This window comes from Saccopteryx leptura, chromosome X, assembly GCF_036850995.1.
Source record: "Saccopteryx leptura isolate mSacLep1 chromosome X, mSacLep1_pri_phased_curated, whole genome shotgun sequence".
Taxonomy (NCBI): domain Eukaryota; kingdom Metazoa; phylum Chordata; class Mammalia; order Chiroptera; family Emballonuridae; genus Saccopteryx; species Saccopteryx leptura.
Genome location: NC_089516.1, coordinates 52,201,523 through 52,214,563, shown reverse-complemented (window position 1 = coordinate 52,214,563; position 13,041 = coordinate 52,201,523). Strand labels below are relative to the sequence as shown.

Sequence of the window (13,041 nt, the reverse complement as noted above, 5' to 3'; positions counted from 1 at the left end):
AATCACAGTATTTCCTTCCTCTGATAGAAGCAACATTTGGTAAGATGAATACAGAGTAAAAGGAAAGAAAACTTTCTGGCTAAGACACAATTGAAAGAATGTTCACAGAAATCTGAATCTTGGGAAAGGGCAAACACAACTCCTTCTAGGAAGGAATGTTCTCACAAAAGGTTTATGCTTATTTTACTGGGGCTGTTCATTAACAGTATCAGTGCTGGCATCTTTAAACAGGAAATCAAAGACATAAACTTCTTCCTTTTGAATTTGAAATTCCCAGAGTATGAGAAAACATCGAAAAGAATCTAAATATATTTAAAAAATTCTACAAATCTAAAGATCCAAAAGTTAAACTTTCTTAATCATTTTGTTATAGAAAAAAAATCTCTCCAGTGTAGAAATGCAATTGGAATATTAATTTTCTTTCTAGGATGAAATGTCTCATTCAACAGTTACCTTTGAAAAGTTACAAGTTAAAAATGATCTTGGCTGGTCGGCCACTTCTAGTGCCTAACTTCTTTAAAATATGTAGGGATGTTTTGGGGGATGGTTTTATCCTTTTTTATCTCCCCTACTATGCGTAACCATGTTAGTTGAGAGGTCAAACCCCCAATGTAAGAAAACATAAGTTAAAAAAACACATTTAAAATATGTAACATTTAAAAAATAGACATAGTCATCACCTGACATGTCATACTATTGATAATCAAACAAAATAATAAAAACTATGTGAATAATAAAGAGATTTTTAAAACTCTCAAGTGATATTATTTGGAAAAAAGAAACTTAATTAGAGGCTTTCACAAGTTGACCAAGGGCAACAGCACTACTTTAAAAAATTTCAACTATGATTAGTATTAGTTTCTCTGTATTTACACATTTAATACATGCACATTAGGTTTTACTCACAAAGCAACAAAAATTTCAAAGCTTCAAGAATTGCTCTCACTCTGTCATTAGAGACATTTTATTTTTGGCTTGATCTTACTATGCCAAGTATGGTTCTCTACGTCTTATGCCAGTGTGATTTCTTGAGTACCCATAGTATAATTAGCTGGGATGGTTACTAAACATGCAGATTCCTGGGCCTCATGTCAGACCTACTAAATCAGAATTTGAAAAGGGGTCTAGAAGTCTGTGCTTTAATAAACTCCTTAGGTGTTTGTAAATCGTATGCCCAGTGTTAAGTTCTGATAGTAATAATAACAGTAATACTAATAGCTATGGCAATTGCTACTTTTATCGAGCACTTATTAGATGCTAGCTACTAGTTAAAGTTCTTAATATACATTCCTCATATAACCTCAAATACCCTTATTTTTTTAAGCAAGAGAAATAGTGAAACAGAAAAAGACAGAGAGAGAGAGAGAGAGAGAGAGAGAGAGGCAGGGAGGGAAGGAGAGAGAGGGGGGAGGGAAGGAGAGAGAGAGAGAGAGATGAGAAGCATCAACTCGTAGTTCATTGATTGCTTTCTCATATGTGCCTTGACTGTGGGGGGAGGGTCCAGGCAAGCCAGTGACCAGGGATCATGTTGATGATCCCATGCTCAAGCTGGCAACCCTGCTGGTGAGCCTGTGCTCAAGCCAGCGACCTTGGGGTTTCAAACCTGGGACCTCAGTGTCCCAGGTTGATGCGCTATCAACTGCAGTGCCATTGATCAGGCAGACTGATATCCTTATTTTCCCCACTTTACAGATGAGGAAACTGAGCATGGAGTAGGAATGTGAGAACCACTATTCTAGCCTTATAACAACTTCACGGGTTGCAGATGCCTGGAGTTTCAATATTTTGAAGGCCTTGCTCCAAGGAAAGCGTTCAGACCAAATTTTCCTCTGCTCCTTTGATCCAGCCTGATACAATTCATCCCACATTCACCCAAAGTTCAGCTGAACTAGTGGAGGGATGAGGGGGAGGTGGGATGCTTAATATCAAAGGCAAATACAGTAGGAAGGTATTTAAAACAAAGGCCTACTGTCTGAAGTAGGGGCACTGGGAGCTCCTAGGAAAGCACAAGACTGGGGCTTTCAAGGCAGGCACTGGATAGAGTGGATAGTGTCCATGTGGCTAAGAACAGATGGCAAATCTCAACTGCCTGCTCATTAACCAAGGCAAGTAAGAACCAAGGCAAGAAGGGGCAGGGAAGGAGCTCACATCACTATCATCAGGAAGAAGTGACCCTTTGTCCGTCCATCCATCCAACAATCCATCGATTCAAATATCCATCCAATTTTTATTAAGGTCCTGCTATGCACTAGGCATGGGGTTCTATTTACTAGGGTTACGAAGATGAGAAAGATGAGAGTTCTTGTTCTGAAAGGACTACAAATTTCAAAGACATGTATCATATAACCAATGGCCCAGAAACATAACATCTTGATCCCTTTGAGATTCCTGAGAGTAGTTTAGTCTTTAGCAATTATCATTTGGAAGGGATTTCAGTGAGCAGCCCCAAGTTGGGGACTATCTGGATGTAAATGCATGACATGCCAATCTTCAGCCCCCCACACAATTTCTATGACTGTATTTTTGCTTAGGGACTCAAAATACTTTACAGATACCCGTAACAAATGCAAAGCATTTGAGAAATGTGGAAGAGTAAATTTTGAAAGCAATATAACATTAAAGTGTTAGTAATTAAAGAGTAGTGAGAAGTATGTAGGTTTTCAATTTCTCATTCTTATGGGTCATGTTCATATTGTATGCTGCCTAAGAGATGAAATTCAGAATTAAAAGTTCAAATTCAGGTGCAGTTCTGTGAATGTCTAGGGGCAAGTGGGAGGCAGCAGGGTTTTGAGAACAAAGGAAAGCTGCAGTTTCTTTTTCTCAGCACCCTTTGTTCCCTCCCTGAGTCCACCACTTATAAAGAATATACAGAATAATGTGATTTGGGACTTTGCCTGTTTTGGACTTCCAGCTAAAGCCAAGAACTAAGGTCAATAGGAGTTAAGTGGCATTAAGTGGGCTAGGAAATTGCCAGACCACCCCTCTAGGGTTTGCTGTAAAATGCTCAAAATGGTCCTTCCACACTCACTCCAGCACCCCATTCTGCCTACAGAGGCAGACCCTGCCATCTGTAGAAGTCACAGGAGGAGGAGAGCTAGTATTTGATTTTCTCTTTTCCTTCTTGATGGGGAAGAAAGGAGAAGAAGTTGCCCCTTCCCCCATGCAAGTGAAGGACGGTGGATGCTCCCAAAACAGCATGCACAGGAACTGGAGGTGCCAGCAGGGAGAGCTCGCTCTCTCATTCTCTGAAGGAATGTTTGCTGAGCTGCAGCAATTTATAAGGCCTGTCTTCGTGCACCAGGAAGGAGCCCTGTGTGAAAGAGTCCTCGCGGCAGCTTGACATGTGGTGTTTGGGGTCCCAAGTGAAAAAGGATTGTTGATTGCCTCTTTCTTGGCTGGAGGCTGCTTAGGGTAGCTCTTGAGGATAGGGTGAGGCCAGTGGTAGTGCCGCCTACACTTGTATGCTGGGGCAAGGATGTGTGTTTGCCATGAGTCAAGTCCCTGTCTCAGAAAGCAATCTAGCTGGAGCCATCTTGATGGAATCCTGCCCAAGCAGGCTCTCTGCACAGAACAAGAGGACCAAGAAGCTGTGAAGTAGTAACACCCAGGGGCAGAAGCAACCTAGGATAGAGCCAGCATCTGGACGTCTGCCACACTAAGGGCATTAACAACCAAGAGGGCAATGGCTATATGAGGGACAAGATTACAAAACATGCTGTTTAAGTGCTTTTTCTTTTTTCCTCAACCAAATTCTTGAATTCTTTGACATTTCCATAATAGCACAGGGCTGAGTACAAAGTAGATGGATGTGTAATACCATGTTTCTTCAAAAAAATGAGTATTTGAGTTAGTACACAGGAACTATAAAGACATTTTGAAAAAATTCAGAATAACAAAAACAAAGAGTGGAAATACTTATTTCTTAACTTGTTTCTTTAGGAACCAGGTATCATTTATCTTCAGTCCCACTTGCATAGTTAAAATATTTCCCTTAGAATTAAGAAATTATATTTTGACCCATTTAATTCTTTTCTTTTTTTGAATGTCTCAAGTATGACTTACTTCATACAATTTTTCAAGGTAGAAGAGATCTTAGATACTAACATGATTCAATTCTTCCCTTTTAAGGAGAAAGCTGATGTTCAGTGAGGTGAGGTGACAAGCTCACTGTCCTGTAGCCAGAGCAGCAGGGCCTAAACCGTGGCCTCCTGATGTGCTGTCCTTTCTTTCCTACCCGACTCCCTTGGTTTATAATAAATTAGTAACACATAGTCTTGTACTTTCAGGGAGACACCTTCACCAAATATTTGGGGAAAGAACTGTAGAAAATGCCATTTAGAGGCTATAGGAAAAAGATACACTAAATATGATTTAAGAGATATTAGCCAATCAACTGGAAACCTTGCCCTGTCAAAGTATGTTAGAATCTTAATCCTTTCCTGGTCGGATGGTAAATATTTCAGGCATTGAGGGCCATTTGAATTCTGTCACAACCACTGAACTCTGCCATGCATGCAAAGGCAGCCATTAACAATTCATAAATGAATGGGCATGGCTGTGTTACAATAAAATTTTACTTACAAGAACATATAGCTGGATGGATTTAGTCTGAGAGTTGTATTTGACTGTGCTATAAGCTTAAATTCAAGTTGGATTGAAATGACAAAATATATTCCTTTTGCTATTTCCTTTCCTAAAATTTGAAAATATCAAATATATTTGTAAAGCTGAGGTGTAGAAGTTGAAATGGAGAGAGAGAAGGAAGAATGTTAATAAATTATCCCTAGAGAGAAAACGAGAATGGATCTAATTGAGGTTAGAGTTACCCAAGCTCAGCACTTTTTATTAAAAAAAGGCAAAATGAGGAAATGTAAACAGCTGCAAGGGAAACAGACTGTTTCACACTATCTCACACACCACACAGGCAGGCCGGCTCTCGGCCAGTTTCTGGTATTGGGTCAGATATGCCCACACACATCTATGTGCTCATGCTTTATCTGTCTGTCTTAAGGAGTACAAGCACAGTTCCGTTAAGAGGCCACTTTCTATATTTAAGACTGGTTATTTAAACAAAACAGAATAAAGTTGGTGGTAATAAATGCAACTCTACTGAGATTGTACTTTCAAACATAAAGAAAAAGGAATTGGTTAGTATTTCACTTTTTATTTACATTCAAAACACAAAATCATTTCATTTTTTTTTTTTTTTTACCAAACTCTGTTATATCTCATGTTCTTCTGATTTCTAGTCCTCAAAAAGAACCCTTTGTTTTACCCATCATTTATAAGCAGCATTTAGCAAGGAAAACATTTAAAATGGAATTGTTGGCAGAGAAGCTATAATACTACGGTCACTGGGTTGTGTGCTCCATTAAATTTTTAGCATAGAGAAAACCAAATCTATGGACCAGAATGTATACTAGTTGAGAAGTTAAATTTTGCAACTAGATTGCAGAAACCAAATAGTGAATGGATTGGTACAGTTGCAGGGAACACTGAAGTTCATTAGCAATCACCATCTGGGCACTTACTTCAAAGATACTGAAGAAGTTCCTTGCTGGAGAAGAATTAAAAGTTTTCAAGAGTCACATATTTAGCTGCAAAGTAGTAATGAAATGTGCCAGTGATCCTAGTAAAGCAGGTAACAGCGTTCACAAGTTTACACTGCACAACAATAATGGGAATTGAAATGACTGGCTCTGGAAACACAGACTATCTTATTAAGAACTTTCTATTTTCTTTGAAGAACCTGGTTATTAGGAACAGAGTTCCAATGTCACATCTTTTCAGTGAACCCAGCAGACCAGCCACCAATATCTAACAGTGTTTTTTAAAAATACATTTGAAACCAGGCCAAATGTTAGGAAAAGGAGATTTAATACTAAAATATAAGGAACCTGATATTCAACTATTGTGCTGGAGCTGATTTTCAGAAGTTAGAGATCAGAGAAAATCTTCCGAGATCTAAAATCTATTTTTCTCCTGCTTAAGTTTATATATAAACTCGCTGTCTCTTGCTTAAAAATATCAAAATGCCCTTTCAAAGATCTTTGGCATCGTTAAACATGCCATAGTCCAAAGTAGGAAAAAAACAGTATATTTATTTATTTAAAGTTAAATTAGATACTACTAAATTTGGCTGAACTTTCTTTTTCTTTTTAAGTTTTTTTTAGAAAATTAACTTTAACAGGGTGACATTGGTCACTAAGAGTACATAGGTTTCAGGTAAACATTTCTATAGCATTTGAACTGTTGATTATGTTGTATACCCATCACCCAAAGTCAAATCCTTTTCCTTCACCTTATATTTGTCCCTCTTTACATCTTTCCCCCTCCTCCCTCTCCCACATTCACCTCCCCTGGTAATCACTGCACTCTTATCTATGTCAATGAGTCTCAGTTTTGTGTCCCACCTATGTGTGAAATCATACACTTCTTAGCTTTATCTGATTTACTTATTTCACTCATTATAATGTTCTCCAGGTCCATCCATGTTGTCACAAATGGCACTAGGTCATCATTTCTTACGGCTGAGTAGTATTCCATAGTATACATGTACTGCCTCTTCTTTATCCAATCCTCTATTGAGGGATACTTTGCTTGTTTCCATGTCTTGGCCACTGTGAATAATGCCACGATGAACATAGGGGTGTATGTGTCTTTACGTACTAATGTTTTTGAGCTTTTGGGGTAGATACCCAGTAGACGGATTGCTGGGTCATATGGTAGATCTATTCTTAATTGTCTGAGGAAACACCATACTTTCTCCCATAATGGTTGTACTAATTTGCATTCCCACCAACAGTGGATGCGTGTTTCTTTTCCTCCACAGCCTCTCCAACACTTGTTATTGCCTGTCCTGTTGATAATAGCTAATCTAACAGGTGTGAGGTGGTATCTCATTGTAGTTTTGATTTACATTGCTCAAATAGCTAGTGAAGATGAACATCTTTTCATATATCTGTTGGCCATTTGTATGTCCTTTTGGGAGAAGTGTCTAAGAACAGTATATTTAACAGTGGTCTAAAGATCACATGATGGGAAAATGCCAAATGGCATTTTCAAAAATTTAAAGAGCCATAACGAAACTTTGGGAAAAACTTACATAACACGTCCATCTGACAAATCTAAGAATGATTATTCATCATTGGGATACTATGATTTACAAAAAGAATTTAAAATCACATAGGGTGTTTTTCTTTTGTGGGATAAAAAAATGCCTATTCTATCAGCACTAAAAATTATTAAAATTTCATATTCTATAAAACTTTTTTTTTAATTCATGACCAGTGCTTGATTTATTAATATTAAAAAACTCATACACAAAACAAGCTGATCCTTGTTTTCAAGTGTTCAATGCATTCCTTAAAAATTAAATAAAATTTAATGCATGGATTATGGGAATTTTTTTGGGACTCAAGTTCTAAAAGCACTTGAGTGATTGAATATTTGACAATAGATATCTCAAGTGCATATTATACAGGCCAGACAGTTGTAGTCCCCAGGCCTGCTTGTCACAGCGTGTGACCAGGCCGACACTGACTGTGGTGCTGGTGCAGGTCTGCATTTGCACTTAGTTAAAAAGCTGAGAAACAATGCAGGTCCATATTTGGGCATAGGAGTGAGTCACTGCTAAAACTGACAGGGGCTCAGTATGTGTATTCACTTGTACATTAGAACATCAAATAAGTGGCTGCAAAATAAACCTTGCTCACAGGCCACTGCAACTAAATTATGAGAGAGTGTTTTAAAACTCAGGGTAGCAAATGAAAGTCTGCTGGACAATCGAATGTAAATGTGGTGACTGTTCAGTGCCTGGCCCCTGTGACACAGCTGTCCCTTCTGTGTCAATAGTTGCCACAGGCACCCATGCAGAGCAGAGAAGAAGGCACAGGATACCATGCTCCTCCCTATCCTGAGCCCAAACAGTGAAAGCCCCGGGAGAGGACTGGGACCCTGCCCGCAGCCAAACCCAGGCACTGGTCATAGCCCTCCTCATCCTGACAACAGGAGGCAGGCCCTCTGAAAGGCGCCCAAAGCGGCTGCTTGGCTGTTACCTGGGGAATACTGGGCTCTGTTCTCGGTGCTCAAGGTATCTGGGCTCATTCACTGGCACAGGTCAGGACATGGATATTTAAGACACACAAGCTGCCTGCTACCTTATAGGGAAGTGGCTAGAAAATGAGAAACAGTGACTCCTGTATGCAGAGGTTCATTGAGATGTTAGAACCATGTAGTCATTGGACAGGACTGGACATGAGACAATACAGGCCTCGGGGGAACTGAGGTGACCTGCACAAACTTCTACGACTTCCACGTGCACTGGGAAGCACCTAGTGTCCTTGCTGGCATTTGTGCTTTGACATTTCTCAGGTTGAAGGCTGAGGTGGCAGTGCTTGGGGGCCAAGCTTTCTCAGCCCAGGGTCTCTTATAGCAAGTAATGTCCAGGAGCCTCTGGACAGAGACCCTAGGGCTTAGGGGGTTTTCTGGGGGTGTCACTGCTGCCCTCTCAGGCTCAGCCAGATGTTTCTATGGTAATCACAGCAAAGCACCAGTGTCAGAATCACTTAAACCTGGCCGTGAGGGGCAAACCCAAGTGAGTGCTCTGGAGGCCATAGAAACTGCAGTTAGGGATGCCCTACAAAATCACATTTACCAGGACACACGTGTTAAATAAGAGCATTGTTTCACATTAGTGTACATATGTACAGAGCAGTTACAGTGGCTTCCATTCCCCTTTCTACCCAGTGTCACGTATGCACAGACATACATGTATTGTCTACAGACACAACAGTGCCAGGATATGTATTCACAGCTTGAGGACTTTGTCTTTGGCCATGGGCAGTGTCTTCCATGGAGGTGTTGCTCAGGCCTCCTGGTCCTTCTCTCTACCCTCCGTCTATACCTCAGATCTAAAAATGTCCTTGTCTGAACCCAAGTTCCTGCTGTCGGGTAAGCTGAGTGCTGCCGGTATCTTTCTTCTTGGCCAGTGCCCACCCTCCTTCTTCATGAGCGAGTGAAAGCTTCCAAAATGGGACTGGGGCCCGCTGGGGCCTCTCTGAAGGCTGAGAAGGACAGGCCCTGTAGAAGGTTCAGGCCGGGGCTGAACAGGCCGACTGCCTTGCCCCTCTACCCCCACCCCAGAAGTCATTATTCCTGAAGTGGAATAACTGTAGAGCAGTGGGGTCTCTTGTCCCTCTCACTCCCCAGGCCTCCTTCCTATGCCACATCCCTGCCTTCAGAGATCAGTGCCCATGTGCTCTGCAGCTGACTCTGGCAGGTGCAGTCACCCCACAAGAGGGCGAAGCCAGCTGGGGTACCCCTCCCTGTCTGCTCTGAGTCAGCACACTATGGCTGCAAGAGGTCATGAGCAAGGTCCCACTGAGGCTTGCAGCCTGGGTGCCTGCTTCTGCATATCTGGACAGTTGACTGAAAGCACGGTCCCTGGCAGCAGGCCTAGACCCTCATGGGCTCTGGTCTTTGTGATGATAAAGGTTTCTTCTACCTGGGGCTGACCCTCTGGCAGACACAGCTGGTTTCTGGATAGAGCAAAAAGGAAGCAGGCCTGCTTTGCATGGGAGGCTGCCCCTCAGTCCCACATCTGGATGAGGGGTCCCCCTGACCTCCTGGCTCCGTGCGCATGCTGAAGGGCCAGGGCTGGGGTCACCACTTTCCAGTACAGTGTCTCTAGCCTAGACATGTTTTTCAGGCTGGGTGTGGTGGGACCCCCTTCTTGAATTTCTGAACTGCTCACAGACTCCTTGGCCTTTTTGGCCCAAAATTTCCTGATCTCCAGCTTGATGTTGGTGGTCACTGTCCATGGAACTGCTGTCGTCAGACTGAGAGATGGAGCTGGTGAATAAGCAGTTAAGGTGGCAGCCTCTGCCTCGCTAGAGAACACACACCTTTTTCAGGCTCTTGGCCTTGGTGGGAGGGCCCAATACCGCCCAGTTTTGTTTTCTTTGTCTGGCTACAGAAGACGTTGGAAAATTTCCTCAGGGGTCCTCCATGCTGTCCTTTTTGGATTTTGAGAGGCAACTTTTCAACAAGTGCAGCTTCTGTCCTTCGAGTCCCTCTGGAAGACACCCTGCTGATCCAGGGCCCACATCTTGAAGGCGCTGAACCTGACTTTTCTCCTGCACACAGCTCTGGGGTCCCTACACTGTTTCTTGAGTTTCTGCCTGAGTTTCACAACAAGTCCTTAATGGTGGTATCCAGGTCCTCGTTGCTGTCGAATGAGCAGTTCTTTTCCTCAGAGTTCTCCTTGTTCACACTCCTGGCCTCCACTGCCTTCCCATGGCTTGGTGACACGTGTGCCACATGTGGGGAACACACATCCTGTGTGCGGGCCATGTGTGCTAATCACCTAGCCCAACGGCCTGCAGGGGAGAGGCTGCCCTCTGGCCCGCCCTCCCTTCCAGGGCCTCACTGGCTCTTCCCTGGCTGAGGTCAGTGTCTAGGGCACCGTCCTTCCCCATCTCTCTCATTTTCTTAGGTATGGACAACCTTATGACATTGCTGTCTCCTCTGCCTCTGTGTTTCCTTTTGCAGCTCAGCGACAGGTCCGGTGTTTTAGAGGCAAGGGCTTTGGGGGCCACCAGCCTGCCCGTTGGGGCTAGGCAATAGCAATGGACTTTGTTCGGACTGTGGGCAGGGGTCTGTTCTGGCTAGCAAACTCTCCTACTGTGCCTTCAGCATCAAAAACGTCCTGATCTCCTGCTCTATGCCGTCATCACCGTCCACAAAGCTGCTGTCACTGTCCAAGTAGGAAGACACATTTAGGGGTCAAGGCAGTGGGCTGGAGGACAAAAGTCTGTCACCCCCCACCCTGAGGGCTAGCAGAATTCTTTTGGAAATGTCCAGGATCACTTCAGAGCACATCACCTTGGCTGACTTGTCTGCCTGGCATGTCCACAAACTCACTCTAGGCCACCAGTTTTCTGGGAGGGTGCAGGAACTTTGGTTTCCTTTGGTGGTTAGAGGCATGGTCAGGGTCAAGACCACCTGGGCCAAGGTTGGGTGTTACTTGCTTCATTTTTGTGAATGGGTTTCGGTCAAGGTACTTCTTGTGGCATGGCTTGTGCTGTGGTCAGGAGGGTCAAGGTTGCTCCTCTCCTCGCGGGGATTTCTATGGCGGTCCCCAGTAGTCTCTTTTCTTTTCTTCAGCTGGTGCATCTGCATGGTCTCCTTGATGCCATCATTGCTGCTGGAGTTGGATGCATCATGCATCAGGGTCGTGCTCTTCACTCCCTGTCTTCATCGCCCAGGTCCCACTTGACCCCTCCCTTCCCCTGGGCTTCTTCAGTGCATCAGGTGGAGGCTGCTGGGTTCTTGCCACCCAAGACTGGTGACTGACTTTAGACCTTGGTGGTGACTTTAGACCTGAGGCCTGTGGGCTGTGTGGTTGCCTTTGCCAATCTGGGATGTTTCTGGAAGACGAACTCTTTACAAGCTCTTGCCAAATCAGTGCACCTTGATGATCGGCTCTTTATTGGATCTGAGTGTCAATTTGGCCAAGTTGTTGTGTGGCCTGTTTTGTTTGTTTTTAATATGCAGCCACATAACATTTTGGGGTCTTGGGTTGTCTTTTCTCACTCAGAAACTGCTCTATTTCTGCCCAGATACTCTGCTTGAAGGAGTCCTTGCTGTTGACACTGACCCAGGAGGCTGAGCCTGGGGCTTTGCCAGTTCCTGTGTGGCTGCCAGGGATACCTCCTGATCCAGGTGCGAGTTCTGGGGGACACAGAGCAGTCAGGATGCTGCTCTGCAAAGGATGTGGTTTACACTGTCCCCATTGGTGACCATGGGTGGGTGGCCCCGCTCTTGGCCTTGATAGGTACTCCCGGATGGGTTCCTCAATGTCTAGGTCTAGGAAATCATCAGTGTCTGAATCCAGCACAAGGGGCTGAAGTCTGTGGGCTCTTCCTCCCTCTTGGGGTCAAAACCAGCAGCAAGACCACAGGTAGCCAAGGTGTAGATGGCCACCAGCTGGCCATTGCACCCCTCTGGACTCTGTGTAGGGCAGCTCCTGGCTCATGCCCTGCAGCCGGCTGCTCTGAAGTCTGCTGATGATTATCTGTACCCTGGTATCCACAAGTGCAGTCCCTATTCCCTCTGGCTCCATGTAGTGGGCAGAAAACCTGTGGTTGAAGTCCTCCCATGGACACAGGAGAACAAGCCCAGGAGGGGCATTCATGAGCACCATTCTACAGGTGGAAAGGCATGCAGAGGCCAGTCTTTGTCCGTTAGCTTCACATTTTCAAAAAAGTTGCACAGGTGCCAGTGAGATAAAGGTTGCACATACTTCTTCGTAGGTTAAAGAGCAGGAGGATTCAGACCCAGGGTGGGTGAGTGAGACATCATGGGTTGGTTCATTCTTGACAGGAGTAGTGAGCCCCCTCATTTCCATGTCTCAGACCAAATGTGGCTTTGTCAGTAGAACCACTGGGCTGGTCCTAGGAACACTGATGATCAGCTGGCAAATAGCTTCTACCTCAAAGGTCTGGGAGCCAGAACTCAGCGCAGGCAGTGATCAGGATTGAAACTCTCTAAGTCCAGGTTCAGAGTTTTCATAGAACGGTCAACATTGGCATGTCATGGGCATGAGGTCTTCATCACCCCACCTGCACTCTGTGGTGCCCCTTTGCCCACTTTTAAAATATACTTTGTACTCTGACCAGCAGCCTGGCCCCTCGCTGCCACTACCTCAACCAGCCTACTGCCCTGGGGATGCTGGGCTCCACCTCCCTGTATAAAAATTTAAAAAATCAATTAAACTTATGTTTTTAAAAGCTGAAACACTCAATGATTACTCATACAGATGACTCTCCATCTGGATGGAGATAATGTACTGTATTCATTTGAAGAGTCTACTTCCATTTTATTTGCACATTATTTTTCACAATTTGTATTTTGTTAATTTTCCCTCTAAAAATTCAGAAAAAATATAAATTGCTAAATTTTATAAACCTTAAACTAAATTTCTCACATTAAAAATAAAGGCATCAAATCCACAAATCTAGTGACCATAATAAAGTAGCA

General features: G+C 43.6%; 1 protein-coding gene and 1 pseudogene across 10 annotated transcripts in view; both read right to left on the bottom strand.

Annotated features, from left to right (window-relative positions):
* The window catches only part of CASK (calcium/calmodulin dependent serine protein kinase), a 516,731-nt gene that overhangs the window by 108,890 nt on the left and 394,800 nt on the right, over positions 1–13,041 (bottom strand). The gene's annotated exons all lie outside the window — the stretch shown is intronic.
* On the bottom strand, positions 8,305–12,409 carry LOC136385969 (protein phosphatase 1 regulatory subunit 26-like; annotated as a pseudogene).